The following is a 26,399-nucleotide window of genomic DNA, read 5'->3' on the forward strand; positions in this document are numbered from 1 at the left end:
GCCTCCGCGGAGCCTGTGCACTTCACCGTGCCGTCAGCGGCTCACACGTTCCTTCGGCTGGAATCGTATTTCTCTGACCGCAGGAACAGCGCTGTGCGTGGCTAGTGCAAATATCTGATTAGCCTTTGACTGACGCACTGGCTCCCACCAGCAGGGAGCCCAGCTCTCTGCGCCAAGGATAGGCTCCCTGCTGAAATCAAAGGGGTTCGCAGCCCCCCAGCTCCATCTGTTGACTATTTCAGGCAACTGCTCTCTCCTCTGCAAGAGCCTTCTTTTGCGTCCCGGAGGCTCCCATTCTTTTTGTTCCACTCTCCTGTAGCTTTTTGACTTCAGGATTAATTTTAGGACTAAATTACGTCTGGCTAACCTTTGCATTGCACACAGTGTCATTTCCTACTTGTCCTTAGTGTTCAGAGAGGAAACTATGGACACCATTATTTCTTACTCCTATCAAAGCGGTTCAGGCTTCTGATAGGAAAACCCTGGTCACCCCTTCTGGGTGCTTCTTGTAGGGTGTGGTGTCGTCTCTCTTGGTTTTACCCACTTTTCTGGTGTCCCAACAAAGCTTGTGCACACCTCCCCTCCCACCCCCATGATGGCTAGATACTGTCGCATTTTCTGGGGTTCGCCTCTGGATGTCTCACCACGGCATGAAATATTCTCTGTTTTGTTTACCCAGCCCTTTCCTGTGATTTCCTCAATTCTCTGCATATCATATCTCAAGCCAATTAAGTATTTTGATGCGTAGATGAGTGGATATCTACCCACCTTTGGCGTGGCTATTCTGCAACAAACAGGCATCAGTGATGAAGATGAAAGTTTTCTTAAACTGCTTTCAGGTCGAATTTTGCCTTGACAAGACTGGGTGGTCAGATTTAGGCTTGATTACATAAGGAAAAATTCTTAGCCTACGTCCTGACACAAAACAAAATTTAACGTATATTTCCTTCCTTTCTTCCTTGGAAGAAGTCATTCTGTCTGACCATCTTAGAGCGTGTCCTTTCTTAGATATGTGCAAGCTTGTACCCAAAATTAGAGAAATCAGAGCTCTGCTCAGAGACATTTCCACCTCTTGGAAGGACCTTTCTGATGATCCAACAGGGCAGAATTTGTGAGATAATAGAATCTTGGAGCTACAATGGCCCTCAGAGATAATCCCGGCTGACACTAAAGCCATTGGACAAGCCTTAAATAGATTAGAAAATTTAAAATTAAGCAGACAAAAAGATGATGATTGTCACCAGAAGACTCCCCCCTTGGCTTCTTCCTGAGCACAGTCTCCAGTAAGCCGACTGTCGTGGCTCATTGTGCTACTTCTCCCAAGAAATGATCTACTTCCCTTGGGTTCATCCACTTTGATATATTTGCTGCTTTAAAAACATAGACGCTGACTTAGATTGTAAAGAAACATTGAAGGTCCCTCATGAGTTGCTATAGCTCTGCAGTTAGGACGACTTACTCCAGAAGTGACAGAGCTTCTAAATCTGGGTGTCCGAGGAGGAAGAGGCTTGGCCTGGGGCAGAGAGCACAGACTTTGGAGTCAGGCACACCTGGGTTTGAGCTCAGAGTCTTGCATTTTCTGGTTGTGGGATAGGGTGTGAGGAAAGTCAGTAACTGATTTCTCTGACACTCGCCTTCCTTATCTGCAAGATGGGAAAATGAGTACCTGTCTCTGGAGATTGCTGGGGAAGTTAAAGGACCTTATGTGGACAAGATGCCTGGCACATAATACACACCGAGCACCACTGGTTTATGCTCCTTATTGCACATTTGGTCATTGCTGTATCAAACAGGATCAAAAAGACGTGTTGATGACCTATTACGTCCCTGAGAATGGGAAGGATTCAGCAGGAGGCTTTGCTAATAACATTCAAGCTGTACTTTTTTTCACAATATTCCACGTCCCTTGGCAGAAATGGATTTCCTAATAAATACGGTAACAAACGCAAAAGAATAGCACTTTTATATTGTCTTACGTGATTGAATCCCACTTCTGCTGTGTAACTGGATATGTTTTTGCCTTGCTCTGTACAACATCTGTACAATATTTTCTCTTATAATTTGCCATCATTTTTTGAATACCTATCGTGTGTTTAATTAGATAATTGATACAGATTTTTCTCATTTAACCCTCCCAATGGTCCCATAAAGGGACTGTCATTTTTCCAATATTATAGATGAAGCTCAGTGAAATTAGGTGACTTAGCCTGAGATGACATAGGCTTGCCTGACACTCAGGCCCCTCAAGATTTTGGAAGCTATGTGTGTGTATGGATCTCTGATGTGGCTTTTTATGTGCCGTCACATCCTTTGAGCTCTTTTTCCCACGATGAAGGCGACTGGTACTCAACAGATATTTTTTGGATAAATGAGTCTTCCTTTTCTCACCAGACCTTACTTTTAATCAGCAATGTCTTTACGTTATAGCCAGCAAGGTCCATGCAATGGATTTTCCTCCTCTGGGCAAAGATATTACTTTCATTTTTGCTGAGCTAACCATGGAGGATGAAGGGAAGCATTGTGCGTATTCCTTTGTAACTTACTTGCTTTGTATGGTCTAACCCTTGTCTACCCCTCCAGGCTGCATGCTCACTACTCTCCCCTGGGTTCCCTACATTCTGGCCACACTGGGCTTCTCCTGGCTCTTAGCAACACCATGCTTCTCCAGACTCAGGGTCTTCACAGGCTGCTCCATCTGCCTGAAACACCAGTCCCCTCCTGAAGCACTGAACTGCACCCACTCTTCAAATCTTGACTTACATAGAACTTTCTCCAGAAGACTTCCTTGACCCTCTGTTTCAGTTGCCTGCTGTTGCCTAACAATCCTCCTTGAAGTGTAATGACTTAGAACAACCATCACTCATCTGCTCACAAGTCTGTGATGGAGTTGGGCTTGGTAGGGAAGCTCATGTCTGCGCCGAATGTCATTGGCTGGACCAGTCTGCCTGAGGCTGGAGGATCCAAGATGGCCTCACTCATAATCCGTCGGGCCCTTCAGCTGGGATGGCCACTCTCTCCCCACAAGATTTCTCCAGCTGGACTTCTTTACATGGTGTTTGACTTCCAAGAGGGTGAAAATGAAAGCTGTGAGGACCCTTGAGGACTATGCTTAGAAGTCCCCTGTTGTTCCTTCTGCTGCATTCTACCAATCAAAGCAAATCTCATGGCCAGCCCAGATCAAGAGGAGGGAAAACAGACTCCACATCTTGGAGCAGCAAGTGCTTTGAGGTGTAGGAGGAAGAGATGGTGGCCATCTTTACAACGTCTCTCCACACTCCAAAACCAGATTAGCTCTATTATATACAACAGCCCCTTCTCTGTACAGCGAAGAGCATCTGTAAGTACTTAATCACTCTCTACATTCTCCTATCATCTCCCATTCTGTAAAATCTATTAGAACAGGAATCCCACGGGGTGCCTGAGTGGCTCAGTCTGTTAAGTGTCTGCCTTCAGCTCAGGTCATGATCCCAGGGTCCTGGGATTGAGGGATTGAGGCCCGCATCAAGCTCCCTGCTCAACGGGGAGCCTGCTTCTCTCTCTCCCTCTGCCTATAGCTTCCCCTGCTTGTGTGCTCTCTCGCTCTCTCTGCCAAATAAATAAATAAAAATTTAAAAAAAAAAAAAGAACAGGAATCCTGTCTGCCATCTTCATTGCTAATTGCAAATACAGAGTGAATGAATGAATGAATGAAGAACGAATGAATGTGTAGGTGAGCATAATATAGTCCAGGCACACAGTACAAAGCAAGTATTGCACATGGAATACTCAGTGATCATAAGCTTCACATTTAAAGTCATGTGGCACCTCCTCTCTACTGGGAATAATGGCGAGCATCTCAAGGATCGAAATTTGACTATCATTAAAGAGACAGAAAAGCTTAGTCTTGGAAAATTCTGACTTCTCTAGGAAGTAAAGGCAATGATCATGTTGTCGACAATCTTTCTTAAAGTTGTTGTAACGTGACTTGTTTTTGGGTGCCTAGAAAGCTGTTACTGTGATATTAGAATATCCTGTCTTGTTGACGTTGATGTCTAGAAGTAGCTGTTTTGGAAACACGTTGGAAAATCCCTTACCCTGTCCCCATCTGCCTTTTCTTTTTTCTTAATGAAAACCAGAAGGGGATTTCAAGAGAACAGCAAAACCAAACATGGCTAGGCAGCATTCATGGGAATTTGTTTTAGAAACTCACATTTCAAATGCTAAATTAACTGCAGGCTTACCAGAGAGAAGGAGAGAAACTTCTGAGAACTAGGGAAGAAAAAAAAAACACAGGAAAATCAGTCAATGTGCATTTCTTTTGATGTTCTTTAGCATGAAAACAGAAAGGATGTGAGGCACAGGGAAACTGGGACTTTTTCAGCCCGAGAAGGGCTTGAAAAATCTGGGTTTGACCTATGAGTCATTTGATGCGCAGATGCCAAATCTGGGGCCTTTGTCGGTTTCTGCCTATCTCCTTGGCCCTCATCTGCCTGAGCTGCTGAGCTGGGCCAAGGCGGATAACAAGCAGAAATTGGCTTCTCAGCCACCCTTACGTTGTGCTTCCTGTGCTCTTCTCTAAACTAATTGTGCTTAGGTGCTGGTAGTGTTTGCAAACATTACCAAGAGTGAATGAGTGCTTGTTGGCAATAATTGTTCATTGCGATTTTTAAAAAACAGCTTAGAAAGGAAGAATGCCAAGTTGCTTCAAATTCCTGTTAAAAAAATTTATATATACACACACACACACACACACACATATGTTTGTGTAAATACATGTATGTGTGTGCGTGAGTACGTGTATGTAACTTTTCTTTTTCAGCAGATTGCAAAGATAGAAATAGAAGCATGCAGGCAAACATGGTCTCTTAGTCTCACAGCTCAAACACTCAGCATCTCAGAGCTGAGAGTGGCATGTTTTTCATTTGGATTTCTAGGCCTGTGTTCAGTATTTATTTCTTTATAAATACATATAAACAAAGTCTCCAGGCAACTGTCATGAAAGAAAGGAAACTAATTCTGAAAAGCAGAATAATGACTTCCACTTCATTTTTCTTTTCTTGCTACTTAGAAAATGTTTCCCACTCTATACCCAACAACTACCCCCCACACATTCCCCAATAAAAACAAAGTCATTAATAGGTTTTTTTCATCACCGAACAGGGGGAAATTTCTTGAGCCTGAACATATCAATTATCGGAGGCACATGCCTATACAAACTTCCATCCGATAGCACCCTAAATGGTGGGTCTTTCCAACGAAAACAGAAATCACAAAATGCAGGAGTTTTCACTGGCCTTGGTCATTGGTGGCTCAGCCCAGGCTGCTTCCGCGACTGCACAGTTGCCTAGCAACCTGCCACCAATCAGCCCCACTCCTCGGGCTCCTTCCCTTACGCTGGTCCTCGCAGGTTTTCTTTTCTGTATTTGTTTACTCTGCCATAGCAGCCTCCGAATAACGCCATACCTGCAAAGATGGCTTAGAAGGTGTTCAGGACAGGGGGCGCCTGGCTGCCTTATTCTGTAGAGCATGTGACTTTTTGAACTCAGGGTCATGAGTTCAAGCCCCGTGTTGGGTGTAGAGCCTACTTAAAAAACAAACAAACAAAATAAACAAAAAAGACAAAACAGTTGTGCAGGATAGTATCACGGCAGTCCTTGAATGTCAAGCTGCAGAGTCTCCCTCCCTTGGTAAGTGGCAAACATGCTTCAGAGGTTTCGAGATAACAGAGCACAGTGACCCCCGTGGGAATGGAAAGGAGGGTGCCGGGGAAAGCCATGTGGCTGCAGGAGAAGCAGGGTCAGGCTGCACAAGAACACACGATGGGGCACACATTTTCAGGCTGAGTTTGCCGGCACTGCAAAGCCAGTGTTCTTTTCTTTACACCATTTTGCCTCCTGACAAGTCCTGCAATGTGGCACTCAAGAGAAGAGGCAAAAAAAACAGACACGTTTGAATCTCTGCATATTGTCCGTAATCATCTAGTGAAGCCATCTGTTACATTTTTTAATGCCCAATGCCATAGCAAACAGGAGATATGCTCATTTCACAAATGTTCTCCATTCTTCTCCAGATGGCAACTCTTCTGCCTGCTCGAGCTTTACAAGCAAAACACCTACTTTCAGCTCGGAAAGAATCAACGGAGAGGCTTTTTGCAGCCTGCCACTTAAAGGGAGAGGTAGAGAACTTTGCACTTTGAGGCACAAATCTTCACTAAAGATCGGGGTGGGGGGGGAGCGGGGAGAGGCTCTCTGAATGGTAGGCATCCACCGTCGAACTCTTAAAGAACAGGAGCTGTCTCAGAAGTTGGAGAAGATGTGGCCAGAGATGTGGTCACATAAGCTCATGAGACCTTCTATCTAGAACATTCTGATTAGCATGCCTTGGCTCCGGCAGCAGACAACCTCTGAGCCTGTTTATTCCACTTTTCCGATACACAGAAGACAGATGCTGCTTGGCATAGCACAAGTCAAGGGACAATTCCTAAGTGACCAGGGTCATATGGGTGAGCTAAGACTGTGGGCCTTAGAGGAGAGAGGGTAGTGGTGAGTCAAGCCATCACCCCCAGAGATGTCCACTGCAGCGTGATGGTGGGCTCTAGAGGTGGTGACAAGACACTGCAGGCAGGGCCCCAGGAGAACCAAGATGGTGGCAGGTATGTGGGATAATTGAGACTTCTTCTAGAGAGACTTCTTCTTCTAGACTTCTCTTCAATTATTTAGGTGGGTGACGATACTCTGTCTGAAGGGCACGTTTCTCCTACACCTGTCTGAACATCCAGGCTTATGTCAGGCCTTAGGAGACACTGTAAAGAACCTGAGGATCCAGAGGAGTGAAGGACGGGAGAGCTAGTGTGGTGACAATGAAGAACAACTGTTCTCAGTCACTCAGTGTCCTGTGAGGAGCCCCGCCCGAAGCTCTTACTCCGGCTGACTCGCCAGGTCCTCACCAGCAAGTCCTCCTCATCTTACTGCGCCGTCCAGGTGAGTAAGCCCAGAATGGAGATGCTGGGCTACTTTCCCAGGGTCCACGCCAGGAAGATAGTGGCTTTGAGCCCAGAAACGTCAACTCCAGAAGCCTTGTGCCTCACCAGTGTTTCAGTCAGCAAATGGGATGATGACATATGAGTTCTTGTCCTGACAAGGGCCCCATATGAAGCCACAGTTTACCGTCAGGCCTGTTGGGGGCGTTCAGTTTGTGCCTGGTCGTTATTTCGGATCAGCCTTATTCACCACTTCACAAAACGCATCCAAGGAGTAGTTTGATCCTTAGAAAGACTTCACTCTTCAGGCTGCATAGGTGTCCTCTCAGATGAATCTGTCCACCTCCCTGTGGCTATGACAGCCTCTCTGTTGCAGACCCATAACGGTAACACCAATCACATCCCCTATCATGCAGTCCGTCCCATGTACCGATACTAAGCTGTGCCATCCAGGCATGGGGCTGGTCCCAAGGGTGCCCACGTCTGGACGTGAGGAGTCCCATAATCACCCTGTCCTTTGTAGAGGATGGCATGGTACATACTTCTCCAGGTTTCATGATTACTTAGAAGTTGTCACTATTGTTACTTTGAGCTCTTCCTGTGGCACTCTTTTTCTTGACCTAGACCTTAAGCTGTGCTCATAGACATTCTCGAGGGGCATTCCTAAGCCAACAACTATGCATTTTTATACACGCATCCAGAACCAGGAAGGGGGCTGAGGAATGAGGCAATAGCTTGTGCAGAGACTTTTTATCAGACCAACCACCAGAGGGCGCTCTAAAGGAATGGCTTCAGGAAAGGGAGCGATTTGGGCATTCACAGACCCCAGGGGAGTCAAAAAATAAGGTCTTTAGCCAGGAAGGAATACATTTCTGTCATGAAGAAGATTTGCCATCTACTTCCTGCCTGTTTGGCTAATTATATTTTCTCAGCTCCCCTTAATTACACAGACCAGATGCTTTATGACTAGAAATAAACACAAATAGAGAAAGAGCATCAAAGATAAATCGTCCACGACCAAGAGTCATAAATTGAAAGAAACTAACAAATTAAGTAGTCTAGTCACTGCCACACTTCACTTACCACAGTCCATCTTCTCAATTCAATTAATTTTAGTGCTGAGTGTAATGGTAAGCATTTTTAAAAATTGGGGCCAGAGTCTCTTGGTTGTTTTCTTTTCTTTTCTTTATTCTTTTTTGAATAAGCAGTAAAGTAAAACATCAGTGCTAATTTCCAAATCCTTTAATAGAAGAATTCATCAACTAGAGAATGTGGTACAGAAAATCCTTTCGTGGTGCTCATTTTTAAAAATTAATTCTTAACTATATAAGAAACACAGAAATACATTCTTCTGGTTAAAAAGAAAAACTACAGGTATGATTTAAGGCCACTTTGAACAATACCACAGTCCTCCTAACCCCCTCTATCTTCCCAGAGATGATCATGATTTCCTATTAGTGTGTTTTCTTCTAGACTTCTCTTCAATTATTTAGGTGGGTGACGATACTCTGTCTGAAGGGCATGTTTCTCCTACACCTGTCTGAACATCCAGGCTTATGTCAGGCCTTAGGAGACACTGTAAAGAACATTGGACTTGGATTTGATAGCTCTACATTTGAATCTCAACTCTGTTCTGGTATGCGACTGACTTTGGACAAGCCACGTAAGTGTTCTGCACATGGGGTTAGCAAAACCTCCTTTGGACATTTGTTCATTTATTTATTCTGCAAATATTTACTGAATTCCTTCTGAGTTCTAGGCACCTGGGCAAAGGTCTAGTCTAAGGTGGCTTGCATAGAAGTAAACAGACAATTATAACACAGTATGAGAACAAGCATGTCACAGAAGTACCAGGTGCTCTGGGATCATAGCACTCAGGAGTCTGGGATGGCTTCCTGGAGGAGGTAATGTTAAGCTGCAATTGGAGTGATTAGAAAGAATTAATTGGGCAAATAGGAGTTAGGAAGTGGTAAATGTGTGGGGTGTTTGGGGAGGTAGAAGCAGTTTTCAGGACAGAGAAAATGTTATGTCCAAAGGTTTATTGGCTAAAATGGATAAAATATATTTTTGTTGGTTTTTTTTTTAAGTTCAAAAAGTATGGTTGAACAGAAATTTTGAAGGGGGTGTAACTGGAGAGGAGGTGGGAGAACTTGTCAAGAACCATCATATATCATATATCACATGAAGGAGTGGGACTGGATCCCATCAATGATGCAGAGCCACTCATCTAGCCCAGTATATGCTGTGTTCAGATTCGCCCTGGACGTGGTTAAGTGCTAAATATTAGCTATGGTTTATACACTGTATTCCTTCAGGCACCATAGCCAGCACCGCCATCAACAGTGATCACTGTCTAAGAACCAGTTCCCGAGAGAGAGAAGAGAAGGCTGGCTGTGGCGGGCAATGTGGCAGGAGCCAGCGGTCATTAAGATCAATGCTCCTTCACCCCGGTCATACCTGTGTAGTTCCACGGTGACTTTCATCTTTTTTCTTCCCCATGACCTGCAGAGAAATGCACCCAGAAGCACAGGATCCATAGACTCGGGGCTCCAGATCATCATTGATCCAATCCCGTCGTGTGCATTTCTGCTGCTGAGGTTAATCCCTGGCAGTCACGTGAGTGGGGCCCTAAGGGGAGAGAGGCCAGGCTCTGAGAAGCTTGCACGGGAGGCCCAGAGCCTGGCTGCTCTCAGGGTCTGTTGCAGCACAGGAACAGGAAATTAGAGGGCGGAAGAATGGACTCTAGGTCTTGCTGTGTTCCTGACGAGGCCATTCCTAATTTCTCATCAGCCTTTCCACACCTTACATGTTCACTATTACAGCAGAGGGAGTATGGGAAGGCGTGAAGAAGACACCATCATTTTTTCTAGCTCCAACCTTCAGTGCTTCCCGCACTGGGGAACTGGCCACCTAACAGCTCTGTAGGAGACAGTGTCTCTTTGATTCCCTCAGGGGAAATGGCTGCCTCAGGGGGCGTCAGAGAGCTGGTGCCCTGGTCCCAGCCCGTTGTCTACTGAGGGATGAATCCACACAAGCAACCAGCAGGAAGGCAGAGATAAAGTGAGAAGACACCTTTTGAAATATTAATCGAGGCACTTCTTTTTCTCATTGTTAAACTCAAGCCAGACGTACTATATTAGGGAAGAGAAGACACCAAAGGACCCCTAGGAGAAGAGTTCCATTCTCGACTTTGAGTTCCAAGCGTACTGGCTTCAACTGCAAGAACAATGCCATAAGGGTGGGAGTTGGGGTCAATGTCTTTGGATTCAAAAAGACTAGCTGTCAGTATCTGGGGCCAAACCCAGAGGACTCAGAGCCTAGAGCAGGGGTTGTCAGTCTTTCTCCTTAAATGACCAAATAGTCCTTATCTCCACTTCTCAGCCCTGCAGTTGTAGTCAGCAGCTCACAGACAGTAAGTAAGTGGTCATGTCCCAATATAACTTCATTGACATAATAGGCTATCATCAGATTTACCACACAAACCACGGTTTGCCAACGCTGCCCTAGAGTGTATTTGGGAAACCAGAGACCAGGGGAAGTACCAGATCCTTTCGTGGTCTGGAAAGAGAGTCTTGGAAGGATTGGAAAAGGAAAACAAGAAAATTTCAAGGCTAGCATTGCATCCGTCTCTTTTGCCCTTGCCTCCGTGTTGAATCTGGGTGGAAGAGGGAGTGAGTAATAAATCATGGATAGTCTTGGAGGTTTGGGAACAGAGGGTCTTGTGCCCAGAACATTCTGCTTAACTGTAGAGGGAAATAAACCCCCCAGATATCTCACATCAATACAGGAGGGCCACAAGAAAGGAGAAAAGGCAGTGTGGTCTGTTGGTTGAGCAGAGAAGGTCTGAGCCAACCTCTCACATCTCCAGGTCTTCTTTGGCTCCCACAGGGCAAAGAGGAAATCTGTGCTTCCCACATACCCCAGGAAGGTGTGGAAGGTGGCTCTGGAGAGTCCTGGGTGGGCCCTGAGGACGGCGAGGAACAAGGTGAGCAGACCCCATAGTGACCAGGCAGCAGACCGCACAGAGGGAAGTCACCCTTGGCTGGAGCCAAGTGGATACACGGGTGGCAGAGAAAGCCCACCCAGTTCCCAGAACAGTCCCCAAGACTGGCCTCACCAAGAGAACAAACAAGTGACCTAAATTTGGGTCCCCAGGGAGAAGAGCCTGCAGAAGACCACTGCCGCCTCCTTAGCACCATCAGTGTGTCTAGTCTGTGTGGCTGTGACTGTTCAGAGCTGGCATCGACACTGTGGGGGCAGAGGTGGGCAAGTCCTAAGTGTATGGGCTTAGGGCCTGTAACAGATTTCTTTCCACAGCTCCTCTTTGTCTTCCCCATACCCCTCCTCCTCCTCCTTCTTTTTCTCAGGGGAAGGGATCATCCAAGCTCTGACACAGAGCTTGCTGGTAGTAGCTTGAATTCATTAATTAGTTAATGAATACCTCTACCATTTCCTCTTGGTTCAGTCCTTTGCTTATCTTGTCATTGTCCCATAACAAGTACCACGCTGCACTGTAATTATTTGTGGAGCTGTTGTCTCCCTGATGAATTTAAGAGAAAGGACCATGTCTTTCTTATTTTTATAGCCACAAATTTATGTAAATAGAAAAACTGTACAATGAATTTCCAAGCCGGAGCACAGGGAGATGGTGTGGTTGATACAGGGCTGGCTGGGTGGCAGCGGGGCGGGTGAGGGTGTGTGTGTCTTCCACCCGTCACATGGTCCTGTATTCTCCAGCATGTCTTCACACGCATGTCACATACCCAGACCATCCTCTGAACCTCAGAAGACATCTTCTCAGATGGATGAGTATAGCCCTTTAAGGTATTTTCATATTTTCTTTCTACCTCTGTTGATCTCCACAAAGGGACTCTCAAAATGTGGGCTGGTGAGTAACAGGGAACTCCGCGTGGAACATACACAACTGACGTGAGCTGGTTGGAGGTAAATAGCCTGCTCCATCACCAGGAAGAGGGAGCGACTCTTTCCTGCTCAGAGAACATACTACAAACTCTGACAAAGGTGGGGCAGTTCTCACATCACAGTGAGACGGCGATGTTAAATTAAATAAAGAACACACACCAAGAAGAAGAAGAAGAAGAAGAAGAAGAAGAAGAAGAAGAAGAAGAAGAAGAAGAAGCAGCGTCGATGGTGTAGAAAAAAGACAAAACCTCAACCCTTCTCAATAGCGATGACAACTTTTGTTGAGAGCGTAACTTGGACCTGTCTCCAGTGTCTGAAAACAGTTTCCACCAACTATAATAGTTAGTGGTGGAACTAGACAATAAATTAAATTGATGGCTCACCTGGATCCACTTTCTATTGCTGCTGTAACAAATTACCACAGACTTAATGGCTTAAAACACCAATTTATTATCTTGCAGTCTGGAAGTCAGAAGTCCTAAAATCAAGGTTTTGACAGGGTTGCTTTCTTCTGGAGGCTCTAGGAGAGAATCCATTTTGTGCCTTCTTCCTGCTTCTTTTTTTTTTTTTTAATTTTTAATTTTTTTTTAAATTTTAATAAACATATAATGTATTCTTATCCCCAGGGGTACAGTCTGTGAATCGCCAGGTTTACACATTTCACAGCACTCATCATAGTACATACCCTCCCCAACGTCCATTTCCCCACCACCCTCTCCCATCCCCCCTCCCCCCTGCAACCTTCAGTCTGTTTTTTGAGATTGAGTCTTTTATGGTTTGTCTTCTTCCTGCTTCTTGAGGCCTCCTGCATTCTTTGTCTCATGTCCCCTTTCTCAAACTACTCTAACCTCTACTCCTGTCATCAAGTCTCTTTCTTGCCCTCTGACCCTCCTGCCTTCCTCTTATAAAGGACTTTTGGCATTACTTTGGGACCACTCAAATAACGTAGAATGATCTCCCTATCTCAACGTCATTAACTTAATCACAACAGCAAGTCCCTTTTGCTGTTATGGTGACATATTCACAGGTTCTGGAGATTAGGACAACGACATTGGGGGCAATGGCAGGGGGAGGCATTATTTAATCTACAACACCACCCATGGCATGATGCTAAAACCAGAGCAACCCTGCCACAGGAAAACTTCCTTTGATCTGCTTGAGAAACCCAAGGTCTGGACTGACCCCAAAAAATAGACAGCTAGAGTGCTTTTCATCCTTTCCTCTCCCCTTGTCCCACCTTGTTCTACATTTGCACAGAGACTGTCAGAACACAATTGGAAAAGAAGTGAGACTGGGACTGGGGGACTGGGAGGGGCACAGCCCATGACAAGGAATGCATTTCCTATAGGTGAAGTGCCGTGAGCCAGCTGCTGACCAGAGAGCTCTAGCAGAAGTGCATTCTGGGAGCTGTAGACTGGCATGTCCCAGCTCTGTCACAGAAGCTGAGCCAAGTAGTGGAGATGGGGACGCCACCTGCCTGCGGCCAGGAGAACTGCTTGAGATGAATGCTCTCTAAAGGAGACCTGTGCACATTCCCCCACCATCCATCTAAGGAGCTGAAAAGGGGCTTTGGTCTCTCCTTCCTCCGTCTGGGAGTTCATATATACCATTCAGAGAGATCTTTTCATATCTGAGCCATAACTGAGAACTAAGTTCAAGTTCTATCCTTCGGCATTGTTAGGTCCAAGCAAAACAAGGAATAAAGATGACCACTTTTGGTATGAAAGCTAAGGTAAGTAGGACCAATCTACCCACTGAGGACAAGTCAAAGAACTGGATGGATTTAAAAAAAAAAAACAAAAAACAAAAAACCCAGCATCAAAGAACAAACAAGGTAGTGAGTAATGGCTGGGTTCAAATCTGGGCGAGGATAAGAACCCAGAGAGGTAAGCCCAGCATTCAAAGCTGCCCTTGCCCTGAGGGAATTTCCTGATCCAAAAAGAAAAAAAGCAGTTGAAAACCAAGCTGTGGATTTCCAGGCTCAGGAAGACAAAAATCAAAATCTAGAACCTACCAAAAATATGTACTGTGTACATATTTTATGTACATCTTTTCTGGGGCACCTAGGTGGCTCAGTTGGTTAAGCATCTCCCTTCGGCTCAGGTCATGATCCCAGGGTCCTGCGATTGAGCCCCACAGCTGGCTTCTTCCTCAGCAGGGAGCCTGCTTCTCCCTCTACCTGCTACTTCACCTGCTTGTGCTCTCTCCCTCTGTCAAATAAATAAATCAATCTTAAAAAAAAAAAAAAGCAAGAAAAAAAATTCTTTTCTTTAAGCTGAGACCCCAAAGATCCAGAGCCTTAGAATAAGGTGAACTGGAAGAAAAGCTTGCAGGGACTCACAGCCTAGTGTTAGCATGCCCAGGTGGCTGAGAAAAACTCAAGACTTGAACTTAGTTGAAGGGAGCCCTGGACTAGTAGTACCCCAGGCACACAACAAAAATAGGTGAAAATGCTCCCAGGATAGATATGTCCTCATCCGAGGGTTCCTCATTATTACTACAGTGTTCCAAATACAATGATCAGCACATAGCGAAAGATAACCAGACACACTCAGAAACCAGAAACTGTAAGTTAAAAAGAGCAGAAAGACCAGACAACAGAAATAGACACACAGAACTAATGATTATCATATGCAAACTATAAAACAGGTATACTTACTATATTTATAGAAATAAAACACAAGAATAAAGGTTTTAGCAGGGACCTGGAAATTACATTCAAAAAGTAATAGGGCAGGGGCCTCCGGGTGACCCAGTTGGTTAAAAGACTCTCGATTTCGGCTCAGGTCATGATCTCAGGGTCATGAGATTGAGCCCCTTATCGGGCTTTGCACTCTGTGGGGAGTGTGCTTGAGATTCTCTCCTTCCCTCTGCTCCCCCTTGCACACACATCTCTCTCTCCCTCTCAAATAAATAAATCTTTTTAAAAAATGAAAGGTAACAGTGCAGAACTGAAAAAGAACCAAATAAAATCTCTATAATTAAAAATTACAATAAGCAACATAAATAGCTCAGCAGAAAGATTTAACAGTAAATTGTATGTGGCTGAAGAGAGAATTGGCAAACCGGAAGATGGGAGGGAAGAAACCATCAATTGCAGCACAGAGAAAAAAAGATGGAAAATACAAAAAGGAGTAAGAGATCTGAGGACCCAGTAGGAAAGTCTCACAGGGTTTTTTGAAGTTCCACAAGAGGAGAGTAGAAAGCATGGGGCAGAGGCAATATCTGAGGAAATAATTGGGTTATGGCTGGCATCAGGATCCCTGAATATTCCAACAGTAAAGTTCCCACAGCACTCAGGAGTTAGGGGTCCACTTGTCCCAGAATGCAAGGAGGTCCTCTAGAGGGCGGTGTTGTTTAATGTCAAACACCGGTCTGAGCAGTTCAGACGGGGTGGGGGGGGGGGAGCCTGGTTTCTCAGCACTGGTGTGGGAGGAGGTAGTTAGCTTGCCAGAGAGGGAAGGAGTGTGCCTGCCTGAGTGAGTTGCATGTACAGAGACTAGAAAGTGAAGAGAGGGGAAGGGACGGGAACCGAGAGTTGGGGGTGGGGTTCAGGGAAACATGAATGACTCCTAAAAATGCAAATGAGTTCCCCATATGGGGTATAGGGGCGCATGACAAGATGATAGAGACGACCCCAAAGGAATAGCTGGAACAGGACAGGAAGAAGCTCATGGGCCATAAGGACATTCAAGTCCATTCTGTGGCCTGTGGATGGTATTAAAGGGTTCTAAGAAGGAAACTGGCATGATCAGATTCATGGGTCAGGAGAACCACGCTGGACAAGATATGGAGATTGACTGGAGCAGGGAGAGCAATGGCTGTCATAAATCATCCAGATGAGAGCCGACGGTGACCTGCGTAGGTGACAGCATTTAAGAAACGGCAATACCTGATCTTAGTAAGGGTGCAGCAAATAGGCATTCTTGTGAGCTGCTGTTGAGATAGTTAACTGATACAACTCTAGGGAAAGAAATTTAGGAAAATGCAATAAATGCTTAAAAATGAATGTAGCCTTTGGCCCAATAATTCCACTTCTAGGGTTTATACTAAATAATTTAAAATGTGCAGTTGATCTCAGTATTAATTATAAGAGGAAAAAAAACTACATAGCCCACCTTGGGGATCATTCAAATATACATAAACAAAAAATATGTATAGGTATTAAAAATCATATTGTAAAAGATTCATTTGGGGGCGCCTGGGTGGCTCAGCGGGTTAAAGCCTCTGCCTTCGGCTCAGGTCATGATCCCAGGGTCTTGGGATCGAGCCCCATGTCGGGCTCTCTGCTCAGCAGGGAGCCTGCTTCCTCCTCTCTCTCTCTCTGCCTGCTTCTCTGCCTACTTGTGATTTCTGACTGTCAAATAAATAAATAAAATCTTAAAAAAAAAAAAAAAAAAAAAAGATTCATTTTCCTCTTAATGCTTTTATCTTTTAATTTTTTCTATAATTAACATGGATCACTTTTGTAATTAGGCACAAATCAATGAAAAATGTTTAGAGTTTGTAAAGACATTACAAGGAATGTTTCCAAAGAACACAAGGAATAGGTTCCAAAAATAGAAGTGATTCAAGGCATATGCTTTGGCCTCTACATCATAAATATGAAAAGTAATATCACATGTATAAACGGCTCCACCCCGGAGGAATGCAAGAAAGACCACATTTTATTCATTTCTCAAATTAATCAGTACCAGTTTGAGTCCCCCATCTTCTAGGCTGGTGGAAAGTCATGGCCTTCTCTTTGCCCACCATGGGTCCCCATCCATCATCCATGGACTTGGTTGTAGGCAGTTCAAAACCAGACACTGGCAGGCTTTTATTCCCAAGCAGAGAATCTTAGTTTCTTTCACTTTTGGCAGCTTGGGTCTTCCTCTGTCGATCCTGTGTTGCTGGTCTCTGTGTCCCAAGGTCATGCCACAACAGTCAAGTACTTCAAAGAACTCTGCACTGTGAGCAATCCCACATGGATAGCTCGGAGTCCAAAAGGGCTGGGCTCATATGATTTTCCAAGTCAGACTGTCTCCAGGAGGCAACCAGTCAGTGTCTTCCCACTTTTCTTCTCTGGCTCCCAGTTATGAGCTCTGCAGCCTCCAGAAGTCACTGGGTTCGTGAAAACCTTTCCTGCTCATAAGAATGCCAATGTTCATAGCAAGGTGAAACCTACCGATGTACCAGAAGTTTCCCATGTCTTGGTGGATACCAGAGCAGTGCTGGGTTCCACAGAGAAGAAGACCATAGCCTCCTCCCTAACTCTTCCCACTTCAAACTCGTTCCCACACTGTCCTCAGACCCTCAGACTGTACCCAGAGCCTCAAAAGTTTTTCTCCATTTATTCACCTCTGGGCATAACACTTTTCCGTGAGCCCGCCAAATGTCTCCATAAATACAGCTAAGTTTCTCGCCTCCTGTGTAAGGAGACAAAACAAAACAAAGCAAACAAACCATAACCAAAACCAAATAACCCCTGCTTATCCTTCACCTTGAACCCTAATTCACCTTGAACCCCAATTTCAACCACTGTGGCACAAATAGAGAGTCAGTGCACCAAGAGACTCTGGGCCGTGGGGATGGAAATGGTGCTGCATTCACCATGTCTGAGTCCCAGCTCAGCAAGGCAAAAATGCCCCACACTCACCAAAAAGCACACAAAACAATCCCTGGCTCATGAAATGCACCCAGTAGACCCATCAGGAGCAGTTTCAGTGGCCAAATCAGAACTTCAACAGAGCGAAGAGCACTCAGAGTTTGGTGTTTACAAAACGGAGCCACTGGTTTCTCCCCTTGCTTTTTCCTTCCTTTGTCATGTCCTTTTCTTCCTCCCTTCCTTGTCCGTCTCCCCTCAGCTTTCTCTTTCTCTTGACTCTTTACTAAATTCCGTTATTAATTGTAATAGCTTGAATCAATTCTCTTGAGTTTTGCAGATAGAAATGATGTCATCTGAAAATAATGATACATTTATCTCTTTTCCAATAACCCTTCCTTTCCTTTCTTTTCTTAGTGCGCTGGACTTGCCTTTCTTATTACATTCACAGTCAAGTGAATGTTATTTAAGAGCAGTGAACATGAATAATCCCTGTTTAGTCTTCATTTCGGAGGCAATACCTCTGTTATATGACTTTGTATATAGACAGTAATATCTATATTTTCTGTACCATATATACTTTCTTTATGCCCTCCTATACCGTATTTGGTAAATAGTCTTTTTCTGTCTTACTAAGACATTTTTTTAAGCCGGCATTAGGTTTTGAACATTATCAAATACCATTTTGACATCTTTGTGTGTGTGTGTGTGTGTGTGAGAGAGAGAGAGAGAGCGCGCATGAGAGGGGAGGTCAGAAGGAGAAGCAGATTCCCTGTGGAGCTGGGAACCTGATGTGGGACTTGATCCCGGGACTCCAGGATCATGACCTGAGCCGAAGGCAGTCGCTTAACCAACTGAGCCACCCAGGCGCCCTATTGATCTCTTTTCTATGTGTACTAGAATTTCGATAAACCATATGGTTCTTAAGATCTAAAACCAGAAAATTTCCTAAACGTCCATTAATCAAGAATGGATAAATAATGGTGGGGAATTCACACAATGGAATATTACATGGTCATGAAAATGAATGCAATAACATGGAGGATCTCATAAATACGTTGAATAGAAGTGGCTGGGCAAACATCATACTTACTATATGATCCCATTTATATAAAATACAAATGCAGGTGCATCCAATCTATGTTGTTAGAAGTGGTAGTGATGACTGAACAGGAATGCGAGGGGGGTCCCTGGAGTGCTGGTAGTGCTGGTATCTTCTGTTTCTTGATCTGGGGGCTATGACGTGGATACGTTCAGTTTGTTAGAACCTGGCTGCGTCACAGGGAGAAATGATGAGGACTGTGACAGAGGGCAAGGGGGCTAACTCCATCCCGAGGTAAAAGCAACTATTTGTTTCCAACCAATTGCTACAAGTCAGGAGTAAAATATCAAGAAGCCAGAAGTCTGGATTTTTACCTGAAATCTTCCTTTTAAATACCACTTTTTACGAATTAAAAACAAATACAAACAAAGAACACTGTATCAGCCAAACACATCATGTCTGAGGGATAGACCTAGCTTATGAATCCTGCACTTGCAACTTCTGTTTAGAATTCGGCAGGGGTGGTTAGAAGCTCCAGCTGACTAAAAGCAGACCAGCTTCTCTGGGAGTTTTGCATTCTCCCTGGTGGAGATGCTCTTTAGATATGGCAGATAATGGTCACTTACTAAAGTTCCAAGCTTTCATTGTCACCTCCACTTATGACCCCCCCCCAAAAAAACCCTGGGCGAGAGGGGTGAAAGAAAAGTTCTGGGTCCCCCTTAAGCTCACCACCACCCCTTCATGTTCTCAAATGGCCTCACTCAGAAACTACTTCACGTTAGTGGTTTGGTTTCTCAAGAGAGCAAGACAGAAAAAAAAAAAAAAGAGGCAGCATTTGAAACCAAATGGAATCTGCCACAATGTGGCAGCATAGCTACATCCTGCCCACAATCCCTAAACACCTGGGCTTCCAAAGTCCCAGCCCCAGATCCCCAGAGAGGAGCCTTCTGCAAGGCAGGCAGAGGTTACAGAAGGCAGAGAGTACATTTGGGACACTATGATCTCAGGCTTAGGACAAAAACTCAACCTGAAAATAGCTAGATCTGTGTTTTGAGAAAAGATCAAGAGGGAAGTCCAACAACAGAGGGAAATGTGTTAGCAAGGATCTTACTCCTGTTTTTCCTTGGGGATTTCAAAATGGATAGTTTTCCTTGATGAGTTAGACAGGTAAACTTGTAACTGCCTGCTGTGCTTTAGAAACAATCTAAGTGAAATCTGCCTTTACTAGCAACAAACATCCAATTTCTTTTTTCTATTTGATAGAGGGGAGAACTAAATAAACTCACTCAAGCCTACAAAAAGATCGTTTCCAAAAGTGTGCTGTTGGGTGAATGTTTTGAAGGTTAGAATGTATTTTTGCACAGGAACAAAGTGACATTGGCAGACTACGTTTTCATAAACACGTTGGAAGGATCTATTTGCCCCATAATGAAACGAAAAAAAAATTTTTGCAATGAAGATGAATAGAAAATAACACTGTCCTAAGAAAGAATAACTAAGAAAACCAGCGAACAAGCTGAATAATTCAGCAATCATTTATTAAATATTTGCTTTGTGCAAGATGCAGCTGATCTGAATTTGTTGTTTTGAAACTGGGCACTAGCAGGTTTTGTGGGAGAGGCGAACAAAAGCCCAAGGAAAGTGGGTGAAGAGGAAAAGGAAATGAGAAAGTAGAGCCAAGTGACCATGTTCTTTCTAGGACTTTGAAGAGGACAAAGGAGAATGTTTCATGATAAGAAGGAAAGGATTTAGGGCCAAACCAAGACAGAGGGAGAGGCAAAAACACAAGTTCAAGGTGGGTAGAATCAATGGACCTATCTATGTTCTTGTGGCAAACACTGTTAGTTGCTCTCTCTGCTATTCGATCTCTGCCTATCTTAGTAAGATCACCTTGACTTTAATCAAGAGGCTGATACACTTAGCAAAAAGGCTGTTCTCCAGCCTCGCTTGCAGCCTGTTGTGGCCTTTATAACTAAGGTCTGGCCAATGAGATAGAAGTAGAAATTTTAGGTGGGACACTTAGGGACATTGCTGATTCAGCCGGGAGAAAGCTCTCTGTCCTTCTGAGGGATGAAACATATAAATGTGGAAAACATAATTCCCGCACATTGTCTGAACACACGCCAAAGTGTAATTGATTCATTAATGAGGGGAGCCAGCAAGATGACAAAGCTGGTCCAGGAGGTTAAAAAGAAATCCTGAAATAAGAATGCTAAGTTGGATAGAAAGAAGCAAATGGTTCTTCAAGGTAATAAAACCATCTCTCCTGAGAAAAACCCATTTGCATCTTCCCCATTTTAAACAAATTAACGTCTAATTTTAGAGTCTGAACCCTAATCAACAGTAATGAAAGAGTAAGTCATTCTCCAAGTTGAGATGCCCCTCGGGGGAACGGGGACAATTCTGTAGTATGACACTGGTGGGACACACGGCCATCCTTTTGATTTATTTCCAAGTTTTGGACAATTTTCCTGAACACTGCCTTCTTTCTGCCTGCTGTCTGGAATGTGGGTTCACAGGTGGAGCTGCAGCAACTCGAGGAGGTAACCATTACCTACGATGGCAGGTCAGTGAGGGAAAAGGGGCCTGGATGCCTGGTGACACCTGCATGACCTACTCTTGGACTTCTGGGGGCTGGGGGGCGGCAGGCAGTACACTCCTCTCTCACATAAGCCCTTGCTATTTTGGATTTCTTTTCTTTCGTCTTCTAATGGGGCAAGAAAGAGACACCTAGAGAGATAAATAATTATTTAAATAATGCTGGAAATCCCGTGGACCCCTGCACTCTGAGGTTGCCTACAGGCAGGACAGCCTTTTGGTAAAACATACCAAAGAACATATGGATGATTTAGGGTTTCCAAACCACACACAAATAGTGAAATGTGTTGTTCATACTAGTGGATAGTGGTGGCTTTCCCACAAGCTGGAAGAAGAAACTGAAGATCTAACTCAGGACTAGAGAGGAGTTAATAAATTTATCCACGAAAACTTGGATGGTGACACCAAAATGGGAAGTCAGAATATTCATGAATTTGCTCAAGTGTTACAAAACCCTGACTTAATTAAATTTCTCAGTATAATCCCTCTTTGGACTTTGATGCTTTATTACTATGTACCTTGTAGAGTATATACCTTATGCAGTTATGCCTTGTACTTACATATTACTGTTGCTTTATACTCGCAGACCTACATTTTACCCTGCAGAACTATATTCCTATAGCCGTGTCTGACGTACTGCTATGGGTGATTTGAGAAATCTACTAGAATAATTTTGACTATGGTGGACTCTTGCCTCTGTGCCAACTAAGAATCTCATCTCCACCTTAAGATGTGATTCCACTCAAGAAAAGCTGAAAGGGGATCTGATCAAGACTGGGGGAGGGGGAGATAAGCTTTAAAACCGGAGAGAAGGAGGGAAAAGTAGACACAGATACATGTGTCGTCTAGGAAGTAGGAAGGTAAGCAAGCTCTTCTAGGGAACGGGTGGGAATTGAGTAAGGACTTGCGAGACCATAAACAAAGGGATATGCTTAAACTTCACATGTGATTTGGCTTTGGCGTGGCCTCTTGCTCTCCCTCTGTTTCCAGTCCCAGCCGGGGGACCTGGGGGACAGGGAGGACAAAGATCAAGCAGTTATATATTAAGCCTCTACTCAGAGTAAGTACAGTCCAATGCATAAATAAGATAACATTTAGCAAGTTGTGCAATCCGATTACATTTGTTTAAGGGCTGAAGTGTTAGTCACTCATTTTTAACTTATTTTAGATTCAATTCTGTTCTTGCGGCATAGCGTACACTTAATACGTGTCGACGGATTGGCCGAATACAAGGACTTGTTTTGGAACGTTTTGAATTCTGAGGAAGCCATGGTTTAGAAGAAAAACCGGTCAAGAAGAGAGTCCCTTGAATGGCAAAAAATTCACGGGTGGGGCACCTGTGAAGCCCCGCGCCCCCACCTGCGAGGACGCCCGGCTAATGTTTCTGCTCCTGGGAGGGCTACCTTCCTCTTTCCTTAACAGTAGCTCCTTTTAAGTCAAAAAGAACCAGGGAATGGTGTCCTGACAGAAGAGGATTGAGCACGAACGTTAGCATCTTACATAACATACATTTTTATAGCGCAATTGAAACCTAATACCGTTTTCCTTCAGTGTCTATATTTATTTTTGAGAACACCGTATTTTCAAAGCGCACGCTGGGCTGCATTGCTCTTCCCCGTCTAGGCAGCCCTGGGACTTTCTGATCACATCAGAGGGCTTGACTGCCGTCGTGCGTTTGGAGTTCACAGATGCTAATGAGGCAATGCGGCATCTTTTGTGGAGAGACGGTGGGGAGCATCGTTTGTCTCCCTCTGGATTTTAGACAGTGGTCACATGAAAAAGAAGGCAGGAGGCAGACTGGGGCCGCAGCCTCCCAGCCGTGACCACTTCTTCTCGTTAATGGGGAGCTCAATTTCTTGGTCGCCAAGGGAGGTTAAGCTAAGTTTGCCAGAAGAGGAGGGAAATCATTTCTTCCTGCAGCAACGAAGTTTCTCTAGTAACTAAAGGAATTTAAGTGAGTCAAGACAGGGAAGACTTCTTCTTCAGGACACGGGCAAAGGTGGCCCCACATGGAGAGTAGACTGGATTTAGGACAGAGATGTCAGACCTGCTGAACTTGGTATGAACTGTCTCCTAAAGTGACCAAATAGGAACTTTGACCTCAACGTGGGGAACAGAAGCCACGGAAGCCCCTTTCTTTATGCTACCATCCCGGCTGTTGTAAGAGCTGTTGAAGCAGCAGAGACCAGCGGTGGGCCCAGATCGTCTCCACAGAGCTCCTATTATGGGGGCTGGACCTAGAGGCCAGCACCCAAAGGGAAGCTCCTTCTTTGAGTTGATAATCCGCAAACTGGCTCAAACCCGGAGCAGCTGAGACAAAGTCAGGAAGCAGCTGCCCCCAGTGGGCGTTGCTGCCAGTCTGTGTGCTCAGCCTGCGGCCCCGGGCAGGAGCGCTGGAACTGGGAGGTGGGGAGCAGGCCTCCTCTTCAGAAAGGGCCCTGACACATACAGATGCATGTGAGGAAAGGGTACGGCAGTGACGCTCAAACCCACATGTGGGTGAAGAGCAGGGGAAGGGGGCACTGGTGAGGAAAACATCGCCGCTAGTCACAGAAAGAAGATAATTTGCTAACAAACAACAACAACACACTTTTTAAAGACTTCTTTTACAAGCCCTAATTAAAACACACACACAAACACACACACACACACACACACACACACACACACACACACACACACAGTAATATCAAATCCAAAACCTCAGAAGCTCGATGTGACTGAAAGGCAACTGGACAAAATCCTTTGGGTGACATTCTACTGGCCTCTTCCTTTGTGTCTACTGCCGGCTGCATGGCCCTGCCAAGGCAGGGGAGAGAGGGCTGAGGGCGCTGGCAAAGGGAAAGGCAAAAGGGAGGGACCATGGGTGGGCTGAGGAGAGAATGAGGTCTCTAGGATTTACTGGGGGTTAGAGAAGAGTAGAGGGTGGAGGGTCTAAAGATTAACCCACGAGGGGCGTCTGGGTGGCTCAGTGGGTTAAAGCCTCTGCCTTCGGCTTGGGTCATGATCCCAGGGTCCTGGGATTGAGCCCTGAATCTAGCTCTCTCCTCGCCGGGGAGCCTGCTTCCTTCTCTCTCTCTGCCTGCTTCTCTGCCTACTTGTGATGTCTGTCAAATAAATAAATACAATCTTTAAAAAAAATAAAAATAAAGATTAACCCATGAATCATGACTTGAATTTAGAGATGTGAGTAGAATGGAAATGTCTTTTTGCACAGTGCTTCTTCAAATATGAATCCGTTCTGTACTGAGTGGGTTGTGACTCTAAGTATTCTCCAAACAAGATAATGAGCCTGTCTTATTGCCCTTGTGCGAGCAGGTTAAATTGAAGAAAATGGAGTCATTCTCTTTGACTGTTTCAAGTACTTTCTTTGCCTCTCCAGGCCAATCATGGGCCAAGTTCTTCATAATCTACAAATTATGACAGAAGAATTCAATTGAAACGAAGGATTTTTGTGTGAGGCAGTTTTCCAAGAATATAATCATAGTGACTATAAAGCTCTACTTGTATGAGCTGAATTCCAAGAGTTTAAGAAGTGAACAGTCAAAAAAGAAACTGCAGAGCAAATAAACCAGATGTGCATATGCACACGAGCTCTTAAAAGGCTGCTGCTGATATGCAGACATGAATAGCCTCAAATTCCATATGTAACTAGTTTCCCCAACAAAACAGGATCAAGTCACCTATCTGCCAGAAGCTGTTCTAATGTCGCCTGAGTTTGTCGAAAGGGCTTCGTGGAATAGATGAGTTTTCAAGTGTTCCCAGAAGGGAACACAAAGAAACAAAATGGCCTGTTTGATCCTGTCATGGCAGCAGCAGGAAGAGAAAGATATCATTCCCAGGGTAGGGAACAAGAGGAACGAAATCAGCCATGTAAAAGAAAGGGAAATTCCATTTTCTGAGTATTTTGGTGTGTGCTTTAGACTCAAAGGAAACAGAAGCGGTGGTCTGAAGGCAGAGATGGGGGAGAGGGATACATTTTCAATTCTGTGCTTTTTCAATTCCATTGTGTCTATTGGCTATCCTCTTTCTATAAGAACAGTATTTTTTAATATAACAGATTTATTAGGATATGATTCATATACCCTATAATTCACCCACTTGGCGTGTACCATTCAGTGTTTTTTAGTGTATTCAGAGTTGTGCAACCATCAATCTTAGAACATTTTCTTCACCCACACTACCCCTAAAATCCCATACCCATTAACAGTCACACCTCAGTTCCTCTAACTGTCTCCCCAGACCAAGACAATCATTAAGCTACTATCTCTAGAGATGTCCTTCTTCTGGACACTTCGTAGACATAGAACCATACAATATGTGGCCTTTTGTAACTGGCTTCTTTCACTTAGCATCATGTTTTTACATTTCATCCATATTATATCTGTATCAACCCTTCATTCTTTCTTATTGTCAAATGATATTCTATTGTACAGACATACCACATTTGATTTATCCATTCACCATTTGATAGACATTTGTGTCATTTCCACTTTTTGGTTATTATAAATAATGCTGCTGTGAACATTTATGTACAAGTTTTTGTATGACATATATTTTCATTTATCTTGGGTATATACTTAGGTGTGGAATTGCTGGGCGATTTGGCAAGTGTAGTGTTTAACCTTTTGAGGAACTGCCTTGGAGAATTATCTATTCAAATCCTCTGCCCATTTTTAAGTTGGGCTAGTTATCTTTTATTATTGAATTGTAGGAGTTCTTAGTATGTTCTCGATACAAGTCCCTTATCAGATGTATGATTTGCAAATATTTCTTACATATAGATCTATGTTCAGATTGAGTCAATTTTGGTGTAGAATGTAAGGAAGGTGTCCAATTGCATTGTATTACATGTGGCTCTATGGGTGTACCAGTACCATTTGTTGAAAAGACTCTGAACTGTCTTGGTACCCTTGCTGAAAATCGGTGATGGATAAGAGCAGTAGACTCTGGTCTTCTGGAGACTTTGTCATACAAGGAGGTTGGAGCAAGGGTATTCGGGGCCCAATATTCTTGACCTGCCCCACCTAGGGTAGAATCTACATGCCTTAGAAGTGGGAACTGAGGGTCCCTGGGTGGCTCAGTCGGTTGGGCGACTGCCTTTGGCTCGGGTCATGATCCCAGAGTCCTGGGATCGAATCCTGCATTAGGATCCCAGCTCCATGGGAGGTCTGCTTCTCCCTCTGACCCACCTGTCATGCTCTCTCACTCTGTCTCTCTCTCTCTCTCAAGTAAATAAATAAAATCTTAAAAAGAAGAAGAAGAAGAAGAAGAAGAAGAAGAAGAAGAAGAAG

The 26,399-nt window shown here is 44.4% G+C and overlaps 1 long non-coding RNA gene across 3 annotated transcripts; it reads left to right on the forward strand.

The window, feature by feature from the left end:
- Positions 1-8,722: 8,722 nt before the first annotated feature.
- Positions 8,723-12,500, forward strand: LOC308340953. 3 transcript variants are annotated; one of them, XR_013966649.1, is made up of 5 exons: positions 8,723-8,862; positions 9,467-9,574; positions 10,847-10,943; positions 11,114-11,220; positions 11,826-12,500. It is a non-coding gene; the product is annotated as an uncharacterized lncRNA (long non-coding RNA). The 3 variants fall into 3 exon arrangements; XR_013966648.1 differs by having other exon boundaries at positions 11,114-12,500; XR_013966650.1 differs by lacking the exon at positions 11,114-11,220.
- Positions 12,501-26,399: the final 13,899 nt, after the last annotated feature.

The sequence above is a fragment of the Martes martes genome (assembly GCF_963455335.1).
Source record: "Martes martes genome assembly, chromosome: 4".
Taxonomy (NCBI): domain Eukaryota; kingdom Metazoa; phylum Chordata; class Mammalia; order Carnivora; family Mustelidae; genus Martes; species Martes martes.